This window comes from Pinus tabuliformis, chromosome 5_2, assembly GCF_031772625.1.
Source record: "Pinus tabuliformis cultivar Carrire ecotype Pingquan chromosome 5_2, CPIR1, whole genome shotgun sequence".
Lineage (NCBI taxonomy): Eukaryota > Viridiplantae > Streptophyta > Pinopsida > Pinales > Pinaceae > Pinus > Pinus tabuliformis.
Window position 1 is genome coordinate 1,117,568,002 of NC_142306.1, and position 26,682 is coordinate 1,117,594,683.

Here is a 26,682-nt window from a genome sequence, read left to right on the forward strand (position 1 = left end):
TATATGAGGTCAGAAGAGGTACATGATGGCCAAAATATATTAAGTGTATAGAAAGAATCATGCGAGTACTTGGGAGGAGATCACCAGATTCTAGCCTGCCAAACCAGTGGAAGAGATCAAAAAGAAAGCTCATGTCTGAGGCAGGCATACCCATGCTCAAAGTAATTCATGTCCGCATATCAAGTGTAGAGCGGATCCAATATGTATACAAGTACAAAGGACACTACGAAATACATAGTGGATCATCTGATCACAGCTAAAAAAGTACATATCAAGGCTATGTCACAATATCACATATAGAAGAACTGATCAATGATGCTGAAGTAGATATTCGATCACTGAAGTCACATAACTGATCCTCAAAAGTACCAAGTCAAAAAGTGGAATAATGGTACAACATGCAACTCGGGTGCCAACATATAGGATGTTGTTGTGATGAATTGCAACATATAAGGTGGATGGTGTCACTAGTAGTAAACTGGAGGGACTAACATGTGAACCATGAAATGCTGATGCAACCCGAGGTATTCACCGACTGCCATGGTACAATTCTACACTATGGGAATAAATGAGCTGAAGTCAACCATGTGAGAAATCGTTTGATTATCGGTCATCGATGTATACCACTAACAACCGCGAGACAACTCACCGATAATGATGATGAGGGTCAAGGTAGCCCAGTACAATCTAACAAGTGTGAATAAATGCGTTGAAGTCGAACACATGAAATAATCTATCAATCATGAGACATTGATGTATTCTCATTATCGATAGTGAAGGAGTCTGCCACTAATGACTGCAAACCCTAAGGTACTAAAAAATGACTCTAGATCTTATTCGTAGAGCAATGAGTTGGAGTCAATCGAAAAATATCTGCTAGAAGTTATGGATTAAGGCATCCTACATCAATCCAATGCGAGTGTAACCCGTAGACTAATAATTTGGAAGCAGACTAAGAAAGATGAAGTAACCAAACCGAAGCACGTGTTAAGAAATTTACTGCATAATGAGAATCCGGGGAAAAACCCAACTATAATGAAATTTCATTATCCTTGGCCAAAACCCTGGCCAATCCAGCCAAGTGAGCCTTCCCCACTCACCTCTAGGCCTTGCATTACAATGAAGTTCTTCTAGCCTTTTATAAGCTCCATTACATATAATACCACGGGCAGAATCTATGGGTGCACAATACCATGTGCCCCAAAACCATCACTGTTTAACCTGGTCAAATTTGACTCTATCCTGAGTCAAGTTTACCTAACAATTCCCCCCTTAAACTTGACTTGGGGTTCCTTGACTAACTCCAGCCAAACCTGCTAAGTGAGACAATCTCGCTCACTCTAGCTCTTACCCCCCTCAGAGTTTTTACCTAGGGTATTGTTAACCCGACATCCCCCCTATCACTAGGTCTAACCCAAACTTTACTGGTGATCACCGAAGGGTATACATGCCTTACCAGGTCTTACAGTAGTATGCCCATTTACATGCAACAATTTTGACTTCATTAATTATTTTTTTGTTTTTTCTTTATTCCTGCTGCGATTATGATCCATCCTCTCTCAATTTGATTTGCTCAAAAACTTCTATCAAACTGCTCCAACTGCGAGTTCGACGAGAACCTCGTAGATTCCAGCATCGGTGGCCTCACGTAGCAGAAAACGAACAATTTTCGAAGCCGCATGAACAATTTTCTTCTACTGACCTTCTTTAAATAGCTGCATGAATCCCGAACAATTCGTCAGCATGTTCCAAACCGGTAAATATCGTAAACGCACTGCGATCCCTGGCAGTTACGACACTATCTTTTGCACATTCTCCTCGAGGTTCTTCTGCGTACGATTGTTCCACCATTATTTTCCAGACCCAGATCTGAAAAAAACTGCATTGATCTCATCAGGCCATATAAACCCCTGGCATCAAAGAATCCCTTTGAAGCCAATATCTGGCTCGGATACCAGTTGTTAAGAAAATTACTGCATAACATAAATAATTACGGAGAATTACTGTGAGGAATAAATATAAAAAATAACCAACAACAACCATAAACACATAAACACAAATGTTTATCCGGGAAAACCCCAAATCTGGGGAAAAACCCAACTATAATGAAATTTCATTACCCTTGGCCAAAACCTCGGCCAATCCGGCCAAGTGAGCCTTCCCCGCTCACCTCCAGGCCTTGCATTACAATGAAGCCCTTCCAGCCTTTTATAAGCTCCATTACATATAATACCACGGGCAAAATACTATGGGTGCACAATACCATGTGCCCCAAAACCATCACTGTTTAACCTGGTTAACTTTGACTCTATCCTGAGTCAAGTTTACCTAATAACACCTTTCCGGCATACACAAGATGTGGCTAGTGCACAATAAAAACCCTCTGAACCAACCAATAATGAAAGCTGACACAAAGGCGAGGAATCCACCAATAGGGTCAAATGGAAACCAATGCACTGCATGAATCCCAATGAGTGATAATGTAAGCTGACATCAAACACAAGGGAAACCACTCAGTCAAAGACCCATAATATTGATCGATGTTGAGCACAAGGTCACCTATCAATGATGGAAATAGGGCTAGGGGGCGACTCTAGGCCTACTCTTAGATCAATGTGTCGAAGTCGATAAGAGCATACTCGCCAACAAGAATTCAATGGAGACCCTCTCAAGCCAGCATGAGAAAAGGACAAAATAGCTGATGTGATACTAAACATAACTGTGATAGACCGGGTATGGTCGATTGAATATGAGTCAAGAGACACTGCAGAAAGGCCGACTCAGGTTTACTTCCCTTGAACAAAATCATGACTCAACTGTGACTATATGGAAACATATGATAACTTTGTATAAGTTTGTCATGCAAGAGGCATAAAAAAACTCTCCATATGATTGGAAGAGATAACCAACAGGAGGAGTACTAACTCAATAACAAGGTTATGTCTCTCCGAAGTCAAACTAAAGCCCGTCCCAATGGAGGAAAGAATCATTTTAAGTGCTTTGTTCAAGGGTGACACAACTGACTCTTTCTGCCAAAAATGATGGAAGTAAATTCTTGTTCCCACTCGTTTTTGGAATTTATTATTTTTTTGTTTTTTTCGTATTTGGAAAGCCTAAAAAAGAATAAAAGAATGCCTATGGTATAGTGGGAAGAAAGAATGTCTAAATATAGATGCGCTAGTTCCTAGGAGGGGAACATTCCTATGTTGAATGGAAGGTGATGAAACTGGTCAATGACACTCAAAGGAATGTTCTTTCCATGGGTAAAAGGTGTCAAGTTGCAAAGGCTAAGTGTTTTCAAGGTTGATTTTGCAAAAATACATGGTCAAAAAGTGGCTTATACATGAGTCCAAGTGAAGTCCTCTTCAGGCCAAAAGGCACAAATAGTCAACACACAATGCAATAGTACAACTCAACATGTGGGAGACTCTAGGTTATATAGCCAGAAAGATAGCAAAGAAGAAGGGGAATGAAGCTTCATCACAAAAGGTCATGGCGGGACTAAAGAGGACTCCTGAGCCTAAGAACAAAAGTTCAACATGGGTACCAAGTGACAAGAAGGTACTATCTAGGGTGCCCATGATAAGGTAGGCTCTACCACACAAGTTATGACACTTCTAAGCAATGAGAAGGTTCTACATCATATCTTGGTGGGGTCGATCCTTAGGACAAAATGGAAAAGGAAACTGATAAATGCATAATGCAGGTGAAAAACCTAACCTATATGCCACTTTTGAGAATGAATACCTATAAGAGCGGATCAACCATAAAAATGCCCAAAGGAGAAATCTTCCAAGTTCTATAGACACAATTAGGAACATTAGACAAGAAGTTAATACATCCAATATATAAACTTAAGGTAAAATCTTGTGTTATAGAATACAAAACTTGAAAATGCGTACCTTATATGTTCAATATGGTACAAGGAACCATGCAACCTTGTAGCTTATGCATAATATTTCTTTAGGTTAAACCCCTTGCAGGGCTCAGACCAAGGACTCCTTTGGTAGTTAAAACTCATGGATTCAAAAATTTCCTCCTGTGAAGGCAACTCAACTTCCAATAAATCATGAGAGCTAAAAGGATCAAAAGAGAGAATTAAGGGGTCCCATGTCCCCATATAAGAAATCACTTGGTCAACTGTCAGGACCAAGTCCCAAGAAGGAAAATAATAGTTCAAAGGCTCCTTCTCAGAAGCAATTGAACATTGAGGATACAATGCCACAAAGTTCATGTTGGAAATAATACTGAGAGGGGGGGGGGGGTGAATCAGTATTATCAGATCAGTAAAAACTTTCCAATTTCATACTCAGAAACATATACGCTACTTCAATTAAGTGAACCCGCGTGTACACGCTACTATGTCTAATGAAACTCGTGTATATCCAGAGATCTTATAATTCAGTTAGCTTAATCTTCAGTAAATGCATCAGATCATTATTAAGCATATTAACAGTAAACAGGTGCAGAATAACAGAACAGGACATCACACAAGAGCCACACACATGAACACCATGATATAAGGTGGAAACCCAATGTGGGTGAAAACCACCTGCTGCAATTCGTCTCTTTCTTCTTTAATAAGAAACTTCTTTTACAATGTATTGGTGCAGTCCTTTACCAGTACGCAGGCTACAACCTGCAGAGGGCTACAACCCTCTCTCGTTTTCCAACTACTTTTGGAAGGGAGCTACAACCCCCTCAGCTCTTGTACTAGCCGATCTATTTACTAGTACGTAGGTGCTGACCCTACAACCTTCAGGGACCACGTTTCATCAATTTTCAGACTGGATCCAAGAGTACACAACAAACATTACTGCAATACAATCATCAACTTATACTTGCATCATAATTCATTAAACAACCCAATACTGAATCACTGAAACCCTGTCATCAAGATCACAGAACCCAAACCAGAGCCCAGAACTCTGCAACAACCACCAGAATCAGCAGCAACCTGAAATATCAAATCTTATTATGCATACGCTACTTCACTGTACCAAAACCGCGTGTATACGCGCTTTCACCAAAGGCAACCCGCGTGCAGATCTAGAAATAATTACTTATACCTTCGCTGTTAGATCCGACCCTTGCCAAGCGTCTTGAAAAGATAACCAGCAATACCAGATCTTCTCACTTCGTCAGACACACAATACTTGCTCCTTTGCCTAATGATCTTCTCCTTATATAGCCTTAGGTACTTCATAATACCACGGTCCAAAACCATAGTAACACAATACCATCAACCTCAAAACGAGGGATCGACACGCCCGTCGAGACACCATGGTCCGAAACCATAGGCACAACTTCCAAGGACTAACCGCCACGGACCAAAGGTACTTTTCCACATACATGCTCTTTTACTGAAGCCAACCTGCGTGTACACGCGACTTGATATATAGAGAACCTGCGTATACGCGACTTGGTATATAGTGAACCTGCTTGTATACGCGACTTGGGCTTAACGAACCTACGTGTATGAACTTTCTTGGCATGTTGTACTAAGATCTGTCCTCTGATTAAGTTGCCATCACCTGTACCAACCTCTGAGCACCTGTACCAACCTGTGTGTACACGCGACTTGATATATAGAGAACCTGCGTATACGCGACTTGGTATATAGTGAACCTGCTTGTATACGCGACTTGGGCTTAACGAACCTGCGTGTATGAACTTTCTTGGCATGCTGTACTAAGATCTGTCCTCTGATTAAGTTGCCATCACCTGTAGCAACCTCTGAGCACCTGTACCAACCTCTGAGTGAGTTGCCATCAAGGACAACACTTGAATCATAATGCCAACAATCTCCCCCTTTGGACTTGATGGCAACCACCACACCAAGTCACTCTCCCCCTTTGACATCAAGGGCAAAGGGCGGACCAAGATATTTTCTTCTTTGGTATACCTTCTGCTGTCCATATTGCTGTCCATACTCTCCCTGAGTACATGCTGAAGTTTCTGATTTGGCTCCCCCTTTGTTTATGCCAAAGTGTACCAATCTATCCACGCTCCCCCTAAGCAGATGCAGGTTCTAAGACCAGCCATTCAGATCTGTACCATAAGCATCAGCCTGCAATACTATGCCTTTGATCAAACAATAAGATGTATCATTTAGTTTCATCAGCCACTTCTAACCATAATGCCAACAATGAATTATTTGGAGTATATGCTCCCCCTGAGTGTGAGCCAACCATGACTGAACCATTTCCTGAGTCTGTTCTACTCCCCCTGAGCCTGAGCCAACCATGACTGAACCTGGGTCTGTTCTGCTGCCCTTTCTTCATATACGCGACTTTGCAGCCTGTAACTCGCGTATATACGCGACTTGTCTTCATTATATCAGCGTATGCAGGATGGAATACTGAATTTCATCACTTTCAGATTCCCCTGTGTCTGTTATGTCAGCTGTCTGAGTTATGCCACACCTTTCTGTCTCTGTCTTCTTCAATTCCTGGAACTGTGATGATGTATGGTCCTCTTGTTTTGAATTTTGAAATCTACTCCTGCATTCCCTTGCTTTATGCCCATAGTTGTTGCATGTATAACACCTTACATTTTTCATGTTCCTTCTATGACAATCAATTGCTTTGTGTCCATATGCATTGCAGGCAAAGCAATATCCTCTGAAATACCTGGGATGCGATGATCTTTCTTGAACCATTCTACTTCTACATCTGGCTGCAACATGTCCAAGATTATGACATACATAACATTCAACATTATTCAGTGGAGGAAATAATCGTCTATCACGTCCATAGTTAGGAGTAAAGGATCTTCCTTGAGGAATTTCTTTCCTTGGTTGTTCCTTGTTGAGCATTTCAGATTTCTCATTAGAGTTTCTTGCCTCACCTTGTGAACTAGATTCACCTTCAACATATTCATGAAAACCAAGACCAGTCTTGATAGCAGGAGACCTTTGACTATTAAGAATATCATCCAAGACTTTAGTACTATCTTGAAATCGTAAAAGCTTATCCTTTTCTTCTATTTTACCTTTCAAGATATTTACCTCAACTTGATGTTGTTCTTCCTTTTTCAGATATTGATTCCTTAGGTCTTCTTCAGCTTTTCTTCCTTCTTCCACTTGTCGCTTTAGTTTGGTCACTTCATGTTCTTGATCTTCAAAATCTTCTCTGTTCTGTTCTCTTGATTTTTTAAGATCTTCTTTTAGAGAGAGGATCTTTGATTCAAGTCTCTGAATAGTTGTACTCTGATCCTTTACTATATCCTGCAATTGCTCCCTTACCCTGATTTCTGTTTCCAATTGTTCTTTTAATTTGGCAACTTCTTCAGTTTCTGCATTCTTCTCTTCATGTGCCATGAGACTTTTAATATCTTGGCTATTATTGGATGAAGCATTCTTATTCTTATGTGCCATGAGACTTCTAATATCTTCACTATCATTGAATGAACTTTTAATATGGGTATAATAGCTTCTACCATCTTCTTCAGATATCTTTCCTTTGTTATGACGACATCTAGCAGCATAGTGACCAACTCTACCACATAGAAAACATTTGAAAGGTAGCTTACCTTTGAACCGTCCACTTCCCCGTTCAAGATTCTTGACAAAATTTACCTCATCTTCTTCCTCTGACACTTCGAATGCGGCCTCTGGTGGTACCTCTTGTCGCATTTCAAAAGCAGTTAAGATCCCGTGAAGCTGTGACATGGTGATTTTCTGCACATTCTCCTTTTCTTCTATGGCAGATACTTTAGAATCAAATTTAGTAGACAAAGATCTCAAAACCTTTTCAACTAAGACAACTTCCTCAAATTCTTCACCCAGATCCCTCATACAATTCACAATCTCATCCATACGTAGGAAATAATTAGCTACGCTTTCATTACTACGCATCTTAAGAGTTTCATACCGGATTCTGAGAGTTTGAAGCTTTGCTCTTTTTACCTGATCATCTCCTTCGTAGCTTGTAACGATTTTGTCCCATATTTCCTTAGCTGATTTGAAATGCATGATCTTCATAAATTCTGATTGAGTCAAACTACTCAATAGGACAGTAACAGCTTTGGCATTGAGCTCATATTGCTTTTTCTCTGCTGGATCTGTAGGAGTTGCTGATGGGAATTTGTATCCTCCTTCTACGATTCCCCAAACTTCTGCTCCAAGAGATTGCAGATATGCAGTGGTTCTTATCTTCCAGTGAGTAAAATTGTTCCCGTCAAAGACTGGTGGCCTGATGTGTGCCTCTCTTTCTGGATTAGCCATTCTGATGGATCTTTTCCTTCAAGCGATCAAGCTTCCTCTGAAGAACCTGGCTCTGATACCAATTGTTGGAAATAATACTGAGAGGGGGGGGTGAATCAGTATTATCAGATCAGTAAAAACTTTCCAATTTCATACTCAGAAACATATACGCTACTTCAATTAAGTGAACCCGCATGTACACGCTACTGTGTCTAATGAAACTCGCGTATATCCAGAGATCTTATAATTCAGTTAGCTTAATCTTCAGTAAATGCATCAGATCATTATTAAGCATATTAACAGTAAACAGGTGCAGAATAACAGAACAGAACATCACACAAGAGCCACACACATGAACACCATGATATAAGGTGGAAACCCAATGTGGGTGAAAACCACCTGCTGCAATTCGTCTCTTTCTTCTTTAATAAGAAACTTCTTTTACAATGTACTGGTGCAGTCCTTTACTAGTACGCAGGCTACAACCTGCAGAGGGCTACAACCCTCTCTCGTTTTCCAACTACTTTTGGAAGGGAGCTACAACCCCCTCAGCTCTTGTACTAGCCGATCTATTTACTAGTACGTAGGTGCTGAACCTACAACCTTCACGGACCACATTTCATCAATTTTCAGACTGGATCCAAGAGTACACAACAAACATTACTGCAATACAATCATCAACTTATACTTGCATCATAATTCATTAAACAACCCAATACTGAATCACTGAAACCCTGTCATCAAGATCACAGAACCCAAACCAGAGCCTAGAACTCTGCAACAACCACCAGAATCAGCAGCAACCTGAAATATCAAATCTTATTATGCATACGCTACTTCACTGTACCAAAACTGCGTGTATACGCGCTTTCACCAAAGGCAACCCGCGTGCAGATCTAGAAATAATTACTTATACCTTCGCTGTCAGATCCGACCCTTGCCAAGCGTCCTGAACAGATAACCAGCAATACCAGATCTTCTCACTTCGTCAGACACACAATACTTGCTCCTTTGCCTAATGATCTTCTCCTTATATAGCCTTAGGTACTTCACAATACCACGGTCCAAAACCATAGTAACACAATACCATCAACCTCAAAACGAGGGATCGACACGCCCGTCGAGACACCATGGTCCGAAACCATAGGCACAACTTCCAAGGACTAACCGCCACGGACCAAAGGTACTTTTCCACATACACGCTCTTTTACTGAAGCCAACCTGCATGTACACGCGACTTGATATATAGAGAACCTGCGTATACGCGACTTGGTATATAGTGAACCTGCTTGTATACGCGACTTGGGCTTAACGAACCTGCGTGTATGAACTTTCTTGGCATGCTGTACTAAGATCTGTCCTCTGATTAAGTTGCCATCACCTGTACCAACCTCTGAGCACCTGTACCAACCTGCGTGTACACGCGACTTGATATATAGAGAACCTGCATATACGCGACTTGGTATATAGTGAACCTGCTTGTATACGCGACTTGGGCTTAACGAACCTGCGTGTATGAACTTTCTTGGCATACTGTACTAAGGTCTGTCCTCTGATTAAGTTGCCATCACCTGTACCAACCTCTGAGTGAGTTGCCATCAAGGACAACACTTGAATCATAATGCCAACAGTTCACCCATGGCCAGGTAGAGTCTATCTGAACACTTGGAACATACCAAGGGGTATTCTGTAGTAAATTTGAATTAGGCGGGTGATTACTAGATGCAAGCTGGTCAATAGTGACAATATTTCCATTATGAGGAAAAACATCACTCGAAAGAGTGAAGACACCACATCATTCATAACATAGACAAAATCATTCCCAAGTAGCATATTAAAGTCTAAAGGATGATCAATCACCATCATATCGATTATGACAGTCTTCCCACCTAAAGTAATAGGAAATTGAGGAAGAACACCCATAGATTCACCAGGTCTTCTATCATAGGCTAACAACTCATTATCAGCTGTCAACAACTTTGGAACACCCAAAGATTTCCAAGTTAAGGAGGATATAATACTTGTAAAGTATCCTTCATCCAACATACATCGATAGAGATTTTTTGAATTAACTCTAACCCTTATTTGGAAAGGTGCAGCAGAAGGAAGGCGAGGCTCGACAAGGTTATCCCAATCAAAGGAGACACTCCTAGAACTTGGAGGGGGTACACATGAAGAGATCGGAATTCTCCATAGACAAGAAGACTCTGTACTAGAAATCAAGAAGACTCTGTTGTTAGGCACTTCACCACCCAAAAGAGGAGTGGAATCAGCAAGAGATTGCACTGGCTCGACCACTTCATCAACCAATGGTTGATTAGTCTATTGAGAAACCATAACAAATTCAAGAGTAGAAGAGCCTTCAAACTTGGACCATATCCTTTGTAACACTAGAATACTAGGGAATAAATGAGTAATATGGTCGCTTTTACATATCTTACAAGGGAACTTATGTTTAAATCTTCTACACCTAGGTTTCTGATCAACATTCATTATGCCAACATCACTAGTAGTTGGTGGAGAGTCCCCAACATGACTCGCAGAGGTTAGTGATTCTTTCCCAAGAGATGTAGGACTTGTGCCCCTAGCCCTACTCATAGATGCATGTGAGTCAACATAAATATGACTCGCAGAGGTAGGTGATCCATTGCTAGTATGACTTGCAATGACTACACTTATGTCCCCAGTGTAACTTATAGCAATAAAAAGCTCATCTCCAACAAGACTTGGAGGGGTTGGTGATGATTCATGGATAGAATTGTTCTTCTTCTTCTTCCTCCACTTCCTCTTCTTTTTATATCTCTTATTACAAAAGGGAGGAGAAAGAGGAATCCTAGATTTCTCTTTTGAAGAAGATGAACCATTAACACACATTTGATGTCCTAGAAATAAATCATTCATCTGAGAAGCTTCAAGAACATTTGGAATATTTGGAGTGGACCACAACCAAATTGGTAGTCCAACATTTAATGCAGGAATATTCAAAATGACCATCAAGGGGGTACCAATGTTTCCAAAGAAAGGAAAGCACAAGGATCCCCTTTTGGAAGGGTCCCTTGGTTGGTCTCCACAGGAATACTGGGCATACCCAACTTATACACAGATCCTTCCCTTACGAGATCGTACAAATGACTTTTCAAGGAAGAGAGATGCACAATCAAACCTTTTTCCTTAAGGAGGAAAATCTAAAACTTTTAAAAGAAAGATCAAAACCATTTCAAGACAAGTGGAGTGGTTGGTCAGTCACTCAGAATCTAAGGTCCAAAAGTGACAAGACAAATCCACCTAAAGCCAACTAAATACAAAGGACAAAGAGAAATCCACTATAAAGTCGCCAAAGATCCAACCAATCAAGAAAATTCCAAGTATTTCCGGTTTAGGTGATGAGGATTGGACACCAAAATACAAGAAAGTGAAGACAAGAGACCTTCCGAAGATAGTTTGGGATAGTTACGGCCCAAACCTACTAGCGCAGCTAACAAAAACATTTACGCTGATCCTCAGACAAAAGTCTTTATCGGCACAAGTACCTGAGCTTTGCAAGAGCACCCTCTAGAAGTACTAATGAGAGTGATACAATGTCTACCTTGGGTACCACTGGTATTCCCCCTTGCAGTCACCTATGTGGTCCCTAGGAAAGGCAACTAAGGTCACCATTTCATATCGAAATTTGGGTAGAACAACCTTTGGTCAGGATCCAACAAGTAGGAGAGGGGGTATCTCTCTTTCTTTCCTTCACTCGCCCTTGTTCTTAACTCCCAGAAGAGAAGAGATTTCCCAACGAACTTCACAACACTGGATTTCACTCTTTTAATCAAATTCTACATTTTTTTAATTTAGAGTGGTCTTGGAGAGCTAACTCTCCACTCGCCTATTCCAAGGCCCTAATATGACCTAGGCTAGTTGATGTTGCCAATGACAAATCAAAAAATCCTAGTTCATTTTAAATTTATCGCTTGATTTTAATGGTTTTTCTTAGGTCAAGGGTAAGATGGAAGTGCAACTTTATGATGTTATGGATGCAAAATAAATCAGTAGAAAACGTATCTATATGGACATGCAACTTTTTTTCTTTCGATGAAGAGATATTTCTACAAGGTTCTACGAACAAACTATGAAAGAAAAAATTTCTTTTTTCTTTCTTCAAAATACACACTCACACATTCAAAATTTACAAAAGAGGACTAAAAATGTTTACAGTGCAACTATCCTAATGCAAACTATATTTTTAATGCAAGATTCAAAAGAATACTCTATAAACAAGGAAATGTGTTTCTCAAAATGATCAAGAGGCCAAACTTGGTAAGAGGAAGAACAAATTCACTCACAAACTCTTCCCAAAATCAAGGGAATTCAACATAATGAAAAGAGTTCACGCCTGCTCAAAATGATAAAGAGACCAAAAACAAAACCAAAAAGGAAAAATAAAGGCAACAAAACAATTTTTTTATCTTTTTCTTTTTAAGGACACAAAAAAGTGTTTTAGAAAGCAAAAACTACTAAAGGCTTCAAAATCAAATTCACTTATAAAGAACCTCAAACTTCACAAGCCACATATATCACAAGCATGATAAGACTTAGAGTGAATAGAGGCTACAAACTCGAATGAAATGATGTGAAGAGAAGCATACAAACTCCATCAAAAAAGAAATAATTCAAGAAGACCAATAGAAATTTGCAAGATTGCAAGAAAAAATTATTCAAAAACCAAGAAAAAACCAAAAACACCAACTTTTAGGAAAGCAAGGCAGAGTAATGCAAAGGCTGGGTTATAAATGAATTGAAACCAATTCTCTATTCCAAAGACTAAGAACAACCAAAAAGTTAACTGAGAAGCCTTGAACTCAAACACAAAAGCCAACACCATACCAAAAAGAAAACCCTAGGTTGACTAGGTCTTTTCGCAAAGAGAGACAAGAAACTGATAATCTGCCAGAAGTAGGACTTTCCAAGACAATCAATGACTAAACAGAAGCAAGAAACATCAGGAAAAACCCTTTACTAGACTCAACATTTGAAAAATTCAAATAAAACTAGGCATACGCAACTGTGCAATGATAGATCCACGTGTATACATGACTGTTCTCAAGGAAACATGCATATACGTGTGTTTCTTTGGACAAAAATGTGTGTGTACATGACTGTATAAACTAAAACTCGCGTATAGAAAAGTTAGTAAGGAAAAATAAAAAATTTAGGTCTAATCCAGAAGATCAGACTGTTTGCCCAAGTTGTAGACAAGTCAAAGATACTGGAAAGACAAGAAACCAAACAAGAAAGCCCATATCAAGCAAGAAAATAACCCAAACTAGGAAATACTAGAAGTATTCCCCAATGGAGTCACCAATTCTATTATGGGAATAATACACCCTAGGGTATGGGTTGAGCACCCCAACAGAGTAGAGGGCATACACCAACAAGAAGCAAACAAACAAGCAACCTTAATACTTAAACTACTGAAGTAGGAAGAAGAAGTATTCTCCGAAGGTACTATGTTTGAGGTTGTTCCTATAGGGTCCAAACCCTCTACTTCCTCCAATTCCTTAAAACCTGTAACTCATTCAAGAAAATAATATAAAACAACAATAAATGAAAGCATGTTCATGATATAAATGTTATATCATATAAGAATATAAGTATAAAACATGAAATCATACATTAGTTAGATTAAAACATGAATTAAAGAATTAAGATCTAAACATCAGGAACAAGACATGTCTTCTTTATTGATGACAACAAAAGAATATGGAAGAATACAATCTGAGCCTTCTCTAGCTCCAAGTAAAACCTTCCTCCACATTCGTCCAGCCTAAGCCTCAACAATCCTCTTTCAAATGCATACACATGGATGCCATATAAAGGAGATAGACATCACAATGAGGAAACAGAGGTTTTCTATAGTTGAGAGTGAAGGAGGCATAGGGATAAATCCGACTTGATCAGGGACAAGTTGGATATAATATCAATATCATATCTTTCTCTTCCTATAGGCCTTCCCAATGAGGTGTATTTATATGACCTCAAAAAAATTTTTTCAGTTGGGAAACAGTTAGGCCACGGGATCCTATAGGTAGGCTTCCAGTGTAACCCGTAAAACCCACCCAAAAAATAGGGATTTTTTTTTCATATTTTAAATCATATACACGGGTTGGGTATAGCTGAACCCATGTGTGCACATGTTTTTTGCAGGGCAGAATCACATATGGAACTTAAAATAGTAATTTTTAATATTTGGACCAAGTCTGAGGGGAAAGGGCTACCAAGGCCATGAATGAAAGCGTAAAGTATACAAAAGTGGTAAATTACGCTATAACAATTACATCTATGTAGCATTGTCCAATTACTTTATGAAATGGATCAACAAATCATTGAAATATATGAATGTAAACATAACATAACACATATAGGAAAACAATTTACTCTTTGTATTAATATAAAGAGGAGAGAGCTTACAACCAAGAATAGTAGCTAATCTTGCGGAAATCTCCCCAAGTTTACTTGTCCTTCCTTATCACATAGCACACCTCAATGGCACCATAATGCATGAAGATGATGACTCTATTAGATTCAAGGTAGCAGCATGAGGGTATGATTAGTGTCCAAAAGCCAACCCTGATGTTGTAGATGGTTGTAAATTTATAGGAGAGAAATGGTAGTTTAGGAATTATTATTCATTTACCAATCTAGGATTGAGATCCACTTAAAAGGGGAGGATGAGCTCAAGGGATAAGAGGTGAAATTTCCAAGGTAGGATCAGATAGGATTTGAATTTCTTATCCAAGGTAAATGGTTGAAACAACTCTTGGAAGCTTTTGAAAGAGGAAGCTTGGGGATTCTTTTTAATTTTCCCTGATTTCAAGAATCATCGAATCCCCAACAAGGGACAACCTATTGTTAATCAAATCTAGTGTGGAATGGAAAAACCTACTACTGAACGCAGGTCCCTAAAGGGCCAGGGTACAGTGGGCCTTAAAAGAACTGAAATGAAGCAGTCATATGTAGAAAATTAGGGATTTGGAAGAGTCATGCTTAGGGATTTGTGTAGGGATAATGACAAGATGTTCATGGATGTGGATTGATCCGATTTTTAAGCCTATTAACCAAATGCAACAAAATGGCCTATAACAGATTGCCCCCTAAAGCGAAAAGTCAAAAATAGTGGTTGATGACCGAAGTGCTTTACCTAGTGACAAGTTCGGATCAAGAACAACTCATCGAGATCATCCTTTGTTACAATACATTTCATCATGATATATTTTTTGAGGGAGGCATAGCCATAATCAACACATAAGCTAACATTACATGTACAATGATTAAGAAGTCATGTCCACTAATGGAAAAGTGTGGATCTGTGATTGGATGATTGTATGATCAGAGCCATCATGATTTGTAATCTTGCATTAATCCTAAAAGCGTAGCCCAGATGGATGGAACTATATCTAAGGTCTTATATCTCATACACTCGATCATCCAACGTACGTGTCTAACCATGAGAATAGAGGAGCTGAAGTCGAACATGAAAAACACCATCTGATTACCGGCCAATGATGTATGTCGTTAACAAACACGAGAGAAACCACCAATGATGTTAATGGCTCTCAAGGTACTGCAACACAATATTTCAGTCGAAGGCTAACAATGAAAACTTGTCATTGAGAGAAAGGAAACTTTCCATTGATGTATACAAGTCCCAAGGTACTAAAGGAATAGTTTCTAAGTCAACTTCCTAGACAATGAGTTGATGTCAATAGGAAGTGACCTTTCGTAGGAGGGCCTTGATGTATCCATCATCAATGACATGAAATGGGTATCATCATTTGAGACAGAATGACATTGACATGGAATTGGTTCAAGAATGACATACATGGAATGAAGGCATAAGAGTATTGTAGCAGATATCAATTGCATGACTTTTGTTGAACACATCAGTGACACTTAATGAAATTGGCAGCATTGACCCAAAAATGAAAAGCGAAGGCTTTGAAATGGTGTGATGAACCAAAAGACAAGCAAATTTCCCAACCCAACAACAATGGAGATGAAGTGGAAGAATGGCATGTTCAAGAGTGACTCGCTAGGTTACCATTAATAGGTGGAGTACCCTATTTTCCCAATTTCCCCAATTATTTCTGGTTGGAACCTCTTTATTTTCTAACAAGCTTGATGAGGATAACATATGCTTGATCTGTAAGTTCATCCTTTGGATGCCTCCCTCTGAGTATCTTTAACGAACCATGAGAAGGAGTGGTTCGATCCCATCATGTTCAACAAGGCCATTGTTGTTTGATGTTTTTACAAGTTCAGCAGTGGTGAAACTCAACTCCTTTTTCATGTTTAGAGAGTTTGAAAAATAGGCAAAAAAGAAAAATCCAAAGGTTTTGTCGTAACATATTTCGGCACAGCGAAAATAAAAAAAATTCAGTGTGAAATTGCCATTTCCTTCTGAGCTAAATACTGAGGGAATATATAAATTTTATGCTTTTGAATGATTTATTTATTTTTTATATATAATAATTTTAATTTTAAATATTATTTTAATTTTTATAAAAATATAATTATATTTTTTAATGAAAATATTTATTTAAAACTAGAATTATATTATAAAAAATAAAATTTAATCCTAATCATAAGCTAAAATCATAAGCGCACTCAAAGGTAAAGGTCAAAGCCTATGGCCCACCTCGCATTTAACTAATTAAACTCACCTTATCTTTCATGCCTCGAGATATGGGTAATTTAATCCAATGTTCAAAAAGTGATTTCGAATCCCCCACCTTATCTTTCATGCCTCGAGATATGGGTAATTTAATCCAACGTTCAAAAAGTGATTTTAGATCCCCCTTAGCCATTTCCCATTAACATAGGAGAGTGCGAAGTCGACAGTTTTAGAAACAACCCTCTGAAACTGCCAACCCCCACTCCTAGTTATTTGAGACTTAAAATCCCAAACCATTTGCCACTAAGGAGGGGCCCGAAAACTATACCCAGTATTATTTAGAATTTTATATGGCAGGAATACTATTATGAAACAAATTTATTTCATGATGGAAGGCAAAGTGGGTAAAAAGGAATTATAGGTTAATGTGTTACAACTATAGGTAAAATAAATTCTCAGTGCACGAAAATGAATGAAGGGAGACTTTGCAATCATATATTGATGAAATTAATGTACAGGAGAGCAAAAAGATATTTACGTCAATACATGTGAAATTGAAGTCAAAGTTACAGAAGTAAGAATAATTTACAGGCATGGTGAAATCAAGTTACAGGTGTGAAATCAGGTTGAGGTGAAAGTAAAAGAGCAAAGTAAAATACTCTACCAACTACAGAAAACAAGACATGGATTTACAAAACCACATATGGTTTTTTAATCTGTAAATGAATTTCACATAAAGGAAATTTACAGTGTGAAAGTAAATGAGTTTTTACACGGAAGGAGAAATAGGACATGGATTTACAAAACCACACATAGTTTTGTAAACACATGAGAAATAGAAACACGACATAATTTCAAATAAGTGGATGAATTTATCCATAAATTTATTATTTGAGGAGATACTTTCTGAATTAATTTGGTAAATTCATGAAAATACCAAATTTATTTAGAGAATATTTGAAAACATTTATGATTTTGAAATTAGTGAAGCATTGTCAAAAAGTGACATAAATGCATTCCAAACAGATCTTCAGCAACAACTTCACAAACCCCAGATTTCAAGGCACAAAAATATCAATTGAAAGGAAAATGGCGGAAACAATAGCTCTAGATTTTAAAGGCATGGAGATATCTGCTTTCAAAACATCAAAAGATCAATAGATTGAGGATCATTCTGCAAATTTTCAGTAGTCATTCAACCAACTCCAGATTTCAAGGAAGATACTTGCAACAATTCCAGATTCCCTACAACTAATAAGGAAATATTATTTATTTTTAATATACAGTTCTAAATTTCATTCCAGGATTATTGTAACAGTTTAAGGGATATTTAGTCTATATATTGTTTTATTTGTAATAAACAGGTGTGGGCTTTTGATTCCAAGACTCTACACTTTGTAATAGCTTCTCTTTTTTTATTTCTAATGAAGGCCTTATGGCTCTAGTTTGACAGAATTTTGTGCTTCTTGTATGTTTTTCTAGTATTTCCATATCTATTTTCTGTACATGTTCACAGTATTATAGAAGACCTAGGTAAGACCTGATTGTGTTTCAATCTCTCTAAAATCCCCTGCAGATTTATAATTGTCTAAAGAGATTAGTATAGCAGTTTGTCTGTCTAATCTAGCTCCTCTTTGAAATTGGTTATTGTTTATCCTTCTATTTTCTCCTGAATATGTTTTGTCGGGCTGTAGAAATCCTCTACATGCACCAAATCTTCCTAGTTGTTAAGTAGTCGGTCTAGCTACTCAATTATTATGAATGTCCTTACTTTCTTCTGTCAAATTCTAATACAAATCAAGTCGTTCTGTCAGGTTAGAAGTTGACACGTTCAGAAGGGACCCTGTGACAGAGGCATTTAATATGAACAGGGATTGTCATTGATCGCCAACTACCCCGAATTAAAACCAAAATCTGACAATTGTGCTTCAAAGGCTGTTTTTTAGTGACAAGTGAACAACGTTAAAAAAATCCTCGTAACAACTAAGGGATCCCCCTCTGGTTCAATGGCCAGCTTGAGCCTAAATACTGGTTGATTTGGTTTCTTGGCGTAGTTTTTGTAGCTAAGGACTACCTTTGGGAAACAGGTACAACATTTGGCGCCATTGTCGGGGAAAAAAGTAACGAAGATATCTTTCTCCGGGGAATGATAAAGATTAGTCTTATTCCTTGCTGGTGAACAAGGATTAGGAATTTATTATTGGTTGCATTTCTTTCACCTGGCGACTCCACTTTGTCATATGGGGATTCCACTGGGTAACCGATCTCACTATTTCAAAATTTCATCTGCCTTTACTCCTATGCAAGGTTCGTTAATACCTGTAATCAACAGTATATGTCTTTCCCTCTCAGCCATGGTTAGAAATCTAAAACGTCTACAAAGGATGCAAATTTTAAAGCACACGTGTGAGTATAATTTTTCCATGGGATTTTATGTTCATATTGTATATATTCTTCATATTTTCAGCCACTGGCAACATGGTTTGTCAATAAATCCACTCTTCACTTGGTTACACTGGAAAGTAGATTACACCTAACAGTGTAAAATTTTCCAATTCTGTTAGATAGAGGCGTGGGATTGATTAGCTACTTTCAGATTCAGGGTACAGTAGATCTACAATTGTTTTAGTTATATTTCAAGATTGCAGTATTAAGTTTGGTTTAATTGAGTGCAATGACTTCCAAGGGATTAAATGATTGACTCCATAGCCCATGAATTAGGCACTCTTGTGCTTATTTCCACTTATTGTGACAACTGTTTCACTTCAGCAATTTTCAATTTTCAGATTTTAGAATGAATAAGTCTTTGGATTAGTGCAGGAAATATAAGTTGCCATTCACAGTTGCAGGTTTAATATGCAGTAGCTGGATGATGGGGATTGGCTATACATTACATGATGGCAGATCAGTGATCAATGATTTTATGGTATGACTCCATGCCCAACACATAAAGCAGCTGGTGTATTATGCTTTTGAATGATTTATTTAGTTTTTTATATATAATAAATTTACTTTTAAATATTATTTTTATTTTTATAAAAATATAATTATATATTTTTATGAAAATATTTATTTAAAATTAAAATTATATTATAAAAAATAAAAATTAATCGTAATCATAAGCTAAAATCATAAGTGCACTCAAAGCTAAAAGTCAAATCCTATGGCCCACCCCGCATTTAACTAATTAAACTCACCTTATTTTTCATGCCTCAAGATATCGGTAATTTAATCCAATGTTCAAAAAGTGATTTCGGACCACCCTTGGCCATTTCCCATTAACATGGGGGGTCTGTGGCCATTTCCCGTTAACATAGGGGGGATCTGAAGTTAGCAGTTTTAGAAACCACCCACCCCACATTTAACTAATTAAACTCACCTTATCTTTCATGCCTCAAGATATGGGTAATTTAATCCAATGTTCAAAAAGTGATTTCGGACCACCCATGGCCATTTCCCGTTAACATGGTGGGGTCTGTGGCCATTTCCCGTTAACATAGGGGGGTCTGAAGTTAGCAGTTTTAGAAACCACCCTCTGAACCCGCCCTCCTAGTTATTCGAGACTTAAAATCCCAAACCACTTACCACTAAGGAGGGGGCCCAAAAACTATACCCAATATTATTTAGAATTTTATATGGTGGGAATACTATTATAAAATAAATTTATTTCATGATGGAAGGCAAAGTGGGTAAAATGAAATTACAGGTTAATGTGTTACAACTACACGTACAATAAATTCTCGATGCATGAAAATGAATAAAGCGAGGCTTTGAAATCATATATTGATGAAATTAATGTACAAGAGAGCAAAAAGATATTTACGTGAAAGTAAAAGAGCAAAGTAAAATACTCCACCAACTACAGAAAACAAGACATGGATTTACAAAACCACATATGGTTTTTTAATTTGTAAATGAATTTCACAGAAAGGAAATTTACAGTGTGAAAGTAAATGAGTTTTTACAGGGAAGGAGAAACATGACATGGATTTACAAAACCACACATAGTTTTGTAAACACATGAGAAATAGAAACACTACATAATTTCAAATAAGTGGATGAATTTATCCATAAATTTATTATTTGAGGAGATACTTTCTAAATTTATTTAGTAAATTCATGGAAATACCAAATTTATTCACGGAACATTTGAAAACATTTATGATTTTGATATTAGTGAAGCATTTTCAAAAAGTGACATAAATTCATTCCAAACAGATCTTCAGCAAAAGTTTCACAAACCCGAGATTTCAAGGCACAAAAATATCAACTGAAAGGCAAATGGCGGAAACAACAGCTGTAGATTTTAAAGGCATGATTTTGATATTAGTGAAGCATTTTCAAAAAGTGACATAAATTCATTCCAAACAGATCTTCAGCAAAAGTTTCACAAACCCGAGATTTCAAGGCACAAAAATATCAACTGAAAGGCAAATGGCGGAAACAACAGCTGTAGATTTTAAAGGCATGGAGATATCAGCATTCAAAATATCAAAAGATCAACAGATTGAGGATCAATCTTTTAGTAGTCATTCAACCAACTCCAAATTTCAAGGCAAATACTTGCAACAGTTCCATATTCCCTGCAATTAATAAGGAAATATTATTTATTTTTAATATACAGTTCATAATTTCATTCCAGGATTATTGTAATAGTTTAGGTGATATTTAGTCTATATATTGTTTTATTTGTAATAAGCAGGTGTGGGCTTTTGATGCAAAGACTCTACACTTTGTAATAGCTTCTCTTTTTATATTTCTAATGAAAGCCTTATGGCTATGATTTGACAAAATTTTGCACTTCTTGTATGTTTTTCCAGTATTTCCATATTTGTTTTCTGCACATGTTCATAGTATTATAGAAGACCTTGGTAATAACAGTTTGTGTTTCAATCTCTCTGAAATCCCCTATAGATTTATAATTGTCTAAAGAGATTAGTATAACAGACTGTCTGTCTGATCTAGATCCTCTTTGAAATTGGTTATTGTTTGTCCTTGTATTTTCTCCTGAATATGTTTTGTCAGGCTGTAGAAATCCTCTACATGCATCTAAATATTCCTAGTTTCTAAGTAATCAGTCTGGCTGCTCAATTATTAGGAATTTCCTTACATTCTTCTGTCAAATTATAATACAAATCAAGTCATTTTGTCAGGCTGGAAGTTGACACGTTCAGAAGGGACCCTGTGTGTTATGCTCTTAACCTGCAAAAGATACCCAAATACAGAATATGCGAAGAAAGATACCCAAAACATAGAATAGTGAGAGACAACAGAAAATATTTTATTATTCAGAAAGCAATGTTCACTGGCCACTTCGAGGGGGCAACCTCCAATAGAGCAGAGCTCGATACAAAAATAAGATACGATGCTCCTCGCAGGGAGTCTCTATCCTTTATATATGACTCATACATGCAATACCATGGATCAATGCCATGGGTTTTATTAATACCATCTATCTAATACCATGGCCCATTTGCAACTAACTGTGGTCCCGTCATTAATTGCGGGTTAACCACTTACAATTATTAATATGGGCTTTACTGACTCTTTACTATGACTCAATCCCACTACATAAATAAGGGGGTTAGGGTGGGACCCTAACATGCCCTCCCCCTTAAGAATAGCCTTGTCCTCAAGGCTGAAGCTGCGGAGACTACTAAAGAATAGTGGCTGTTTCCCAAGTTGCATCTTCCAGAGAGGTGTCTTTCCACTTGACGAGAACTTCCCTAATCATGCGGCCACACAGATGCCTTTCTCGTGTGTCTAGGACCTGTTCAGGTTGGAGCTAGATTGACCCTTCCTCGTCCAATTCAGGTAGACTGGTTTGAATTCTGCAATTGTTCCCAATCACTTTCTTGAGGCATGAGACATGGAAAACTGGATGGATTTTTGCAGTAGGCGACAAAGCTAGCTTGTAGGCTACTTCTCCAATGCGCTGAAGTACTTGATATGGTCCGTAGAATTTTGGAGATAGTTTCTGACAACCCTTGCCTTTGAGTGACGTTTGCTTATATGGTTGCAGCCTCAAAAAGACCTGATCCCCTTCTTGAAATTGGCGCTCTGAGCGATGCTGGTCTACCTGTTGCTTCATGCGGTTTTGAGCTTGATGAAGATTCTCTCTAAGATGGGCGAGCATGGTTGCGTGGTTTTGTAGGAGTTGATCCATTGCTTGTACCTTTGAGCCCCCCTTGATATAAGAAGTAGGGGAAGGAGGGAGTTGACCATATACTACTTCATAGGGATTCATTTTGGTGGTGGCATGATAGTTGGTGTTATACCACCATTCAGCCAGAGGTAACCATTGTACCCAAAGATGTTGCTTTTCTGAAGTGAAACACCTAAGGTAGGTTTCCAAACATTTGTTGACGGCTTCCGTTTGACCATCCGTTTGTGGATGATAAGAAGTACTGAGTTTTAGTTGGGTGCCTTGTAGCCTGAAGAGTTCCTGCCAAAAATTACTGGTGAAGATCGGGTCGCGATTGGACACAATAGAAGTGGGCATGCCATGCAATTTGAAGATTTGATCCATGAAAGATTGAGCGACCAAAGTCGGTGTAAACGGGTGGGGTAGGGCGCAGAAATGAGCATACTTCGAAAGTCTGTCCACAACCACCATGATGATTGACTTGTTTCCTGACTTTGGAAGACCTGTAATGAAATCCATAGAAACCTCCGTCCATATTGCTGCCGGGATGGGCAACGGTTGTAATGTGCCTGGTGATTTGACAGTCTCCCCTTTGTGGCGTTGACAAACATCGCATTCCACTACAAAAGTGAGGATGTCCTTTTTCATGCCTGTCCAAAAAAATGATCTTCTGGTGCGAGCATACGTCTTCTGAAAGCCTGAATGTCCTGCAATGGGGGATGAGTGCAATTCTGCCAAAATGCGACTTTTGAGGGTGGATGTTGGTGATATTACGACTCTGTCCCTGTAGTGAAGAATCTCATCCTACCACGAGTAGCTCTTGGTGGAATTTGGATCCGCCTGCAATTGAGAAATGAGTTGGGAGAGCCCAGGATGTGAAAACCATTCCCTGCGAGCTTCTTCAATCCATTCTGGAATGGGAAGGGAAATTGCTAGCAGGGTACTTCCCTCCTCAAATTGGCGAGATAATGCATCTGCTACACTATTTTCTTGCCCTTTCTTGTAAATGATCTCATAATCATATCCCAGCATTTTGGCGAGCCATTTATTTTGTTGTGGGGAGGATAGGCATTGCTCCAAAAAATATTTAAGACTATGATGGTCTATGCGGATTTGGAAACGTCGCCCCAATAAGTAAGGTCGCCAGGTCTCTACTGCATGTAAAATGGCCATCATTTCCTTCTCATACGTAGATTGGCCCAAATTCTTCCCACTTAGTTGTTGGCTTGTGAAGGCCAAAGGTCACCCTTCCTGCATTAAGACCGCCCCAATACCCGTACCTGAAGCATCACATTCAATGACAAAAGATTTGGTGAAGTCAGGTAGTGCTAAGACTGGAGTGGAACACATGGCATTTTTGAGAGCTATAAATGCCTGTTGTGCGTCCTCATTCCAGAAGAATGAATTTTTCTTCAGGAGTTGAGTGAGGGGCTTCGCTATGCGACCATAATTGCAAACAAATTTGCGATAATAGCCTGTGAGACCCAAAAATCCTCTCAAGCTCTTCAAGGTCTTAGGTTGAGGCCAATCCTGCATTGCCTGGATCTTTTTGGGGTCCACCTTGACACCTTCACGCCCCACAATGTGGCCCAAATACTCAACTTCTTCCATGCCAAACGAACACTTGGACATCTTGACAAATAATTTATGCTTGCGGAGCAATTGCAAGAGTAGATCTACATGCTGAAGATGTGCGGCCCAAGTGCAACTATAGATGAGGATGTCATTGAAGAAGACAAGGACAAATTTCCTAAGATATGGTTTGAGAAGGTGGTTCATAATTCTCTGAAAAGTAGATGGGGCATACAAAGATCGAATGGCATGACCAGGAACTCATAATGGCCTTCATGAGTTCGGAAAGAAGTCTTTGGAATGTCGACTTCCTTCATGCGAATTTGGTGGTAGCCTGAGCGAAGATCCAGCTTAGTGAAGAATTGAGCCCCGTTGAGTTCATCCAACAAATCGTCAACCACCGAGATGGGAAATTTATCTTGGGCCCTGAAGTCTAGACACATCCGCCACTCCCCATCTTTCTTGAGCACCATGACCACCGGTGATGAATAAGGACTAATGCTGGGACGAATGACACCTGCTTCCAAAAGTTCCTTGATTATTTTTTCTATTTCATTCTTTTGGGTGAACGGATATCTGTATGGGCGCACATTTGGGGGTTGGGCCCCTAGAACCAAGGTGATGCTATGATCATGTTCCCCTCTCAAGGGTGGAAGCTCATGAGGCTTGTCAAAGACTGGCAGATGGTTATTTAAAATCTGTTGCATCTTAGGATGAATCGGCAGAGACTTGGTTTCGACTGCCTGGATGGCATTAAATTGAGCTATAACTCAATGATGGCCCTTTTTTAGCAATTTTTCCATTCTATGCGAGCTGATGATAGAGGGAGCTCCCGCCTAGAGTCCACGGAGGGTATGTGTGGAGTTGTTATGCTTAAAACTCATATATAACTCCTAGAAATCCATTGTGATTGGCCCAAGATTGCAAAGCCATTCGGCACCGAGGACAATGTCGCACCCTCCCATGTGCATGGCAAACATGTGGGTCTTCAACTGATAATCCCCCATTTGAAGTTTGACATTTTCACAGCGGCCTTCACATTTCATTGTGCCCCCATCTGCAATTTGGACTTCGAAGTTAGAAACTACTCGTACAAAACAATGCACTGCTTTCGCAACTTTTTGATGGATGAAATTATGTGTACTTCCACTATCAATCAAGACTACTACTAGGCGATGTTTAATAAAACCTCTGATTTTGAGAGTTTGAGGTGAAGAAATCCCTGCCAAAGCATGCAGCGAAATAACTGGTTCATCAGGGACATTGTCCTTTTGGTTGTCCTCTTCTACCACCTCATGTTCCTCCAGTGGTGGATCTTCCTCCGATGAGCTATAATCAGTGGCATCAATTTGAAAAAAATTGGGCTCCTTGCATTTATGACCTGGGGAGTATTTTTCATCACAGTAGTAACATAATCCTTGCTTTCTTATTTCGGCCATTTCTGCAGGTGACACCTTTTGAACCTTAAGTGTTTGAGTCGTGCTGGGATCCTGTGGTGGGCGACCCTTAGCGGTGAAATTTGGGTGACTGTACTGGGCTACTAATGCACGTTCCACGTTACGAGCTACCTTACAAGCCTCTGTCCATGTGGGAGGGTGGTGCAGTAAGACATGGGTTTTTATGGCTTCTTTAAGACTGCTGATAAAACATTCCGTGTGGAACACATCTGAGAGACCCCTAGTGTGGAAGGCTAAGGCTTCAAAGGCTGTAATATATTCATCCACTGTGCCAGTCTGTCGGAGCTTAGTAAGACGACCCAAAAAAGAAGATTCCTGGTCAAAGCGTTCTATAAGAGCTTTTTTGAAGGAGGTCCAAGTCATAAAAGGTCCATTGCAACGTTGATGCATGTTGGCTACTTGAATTGTTTATTGATTAAACAGTCAAGTACCACATTAATTTGTCAACCTGGGAAAGTCTTTTATTTCAAAGGCTATCGCGTACTATATGTACTTAATTTTTAAAAGCATTAAAAAGCTGTAGTATACATGATTCTGTTTCTCACTCTATGTTATAACAGTGCATTGCAAAAGTAAAATGAAAGCAGTTAACTAAGAATACAAATCTAAAAAGAGAAGTGATGGATGCTCTGTTAGCAGAGGATCA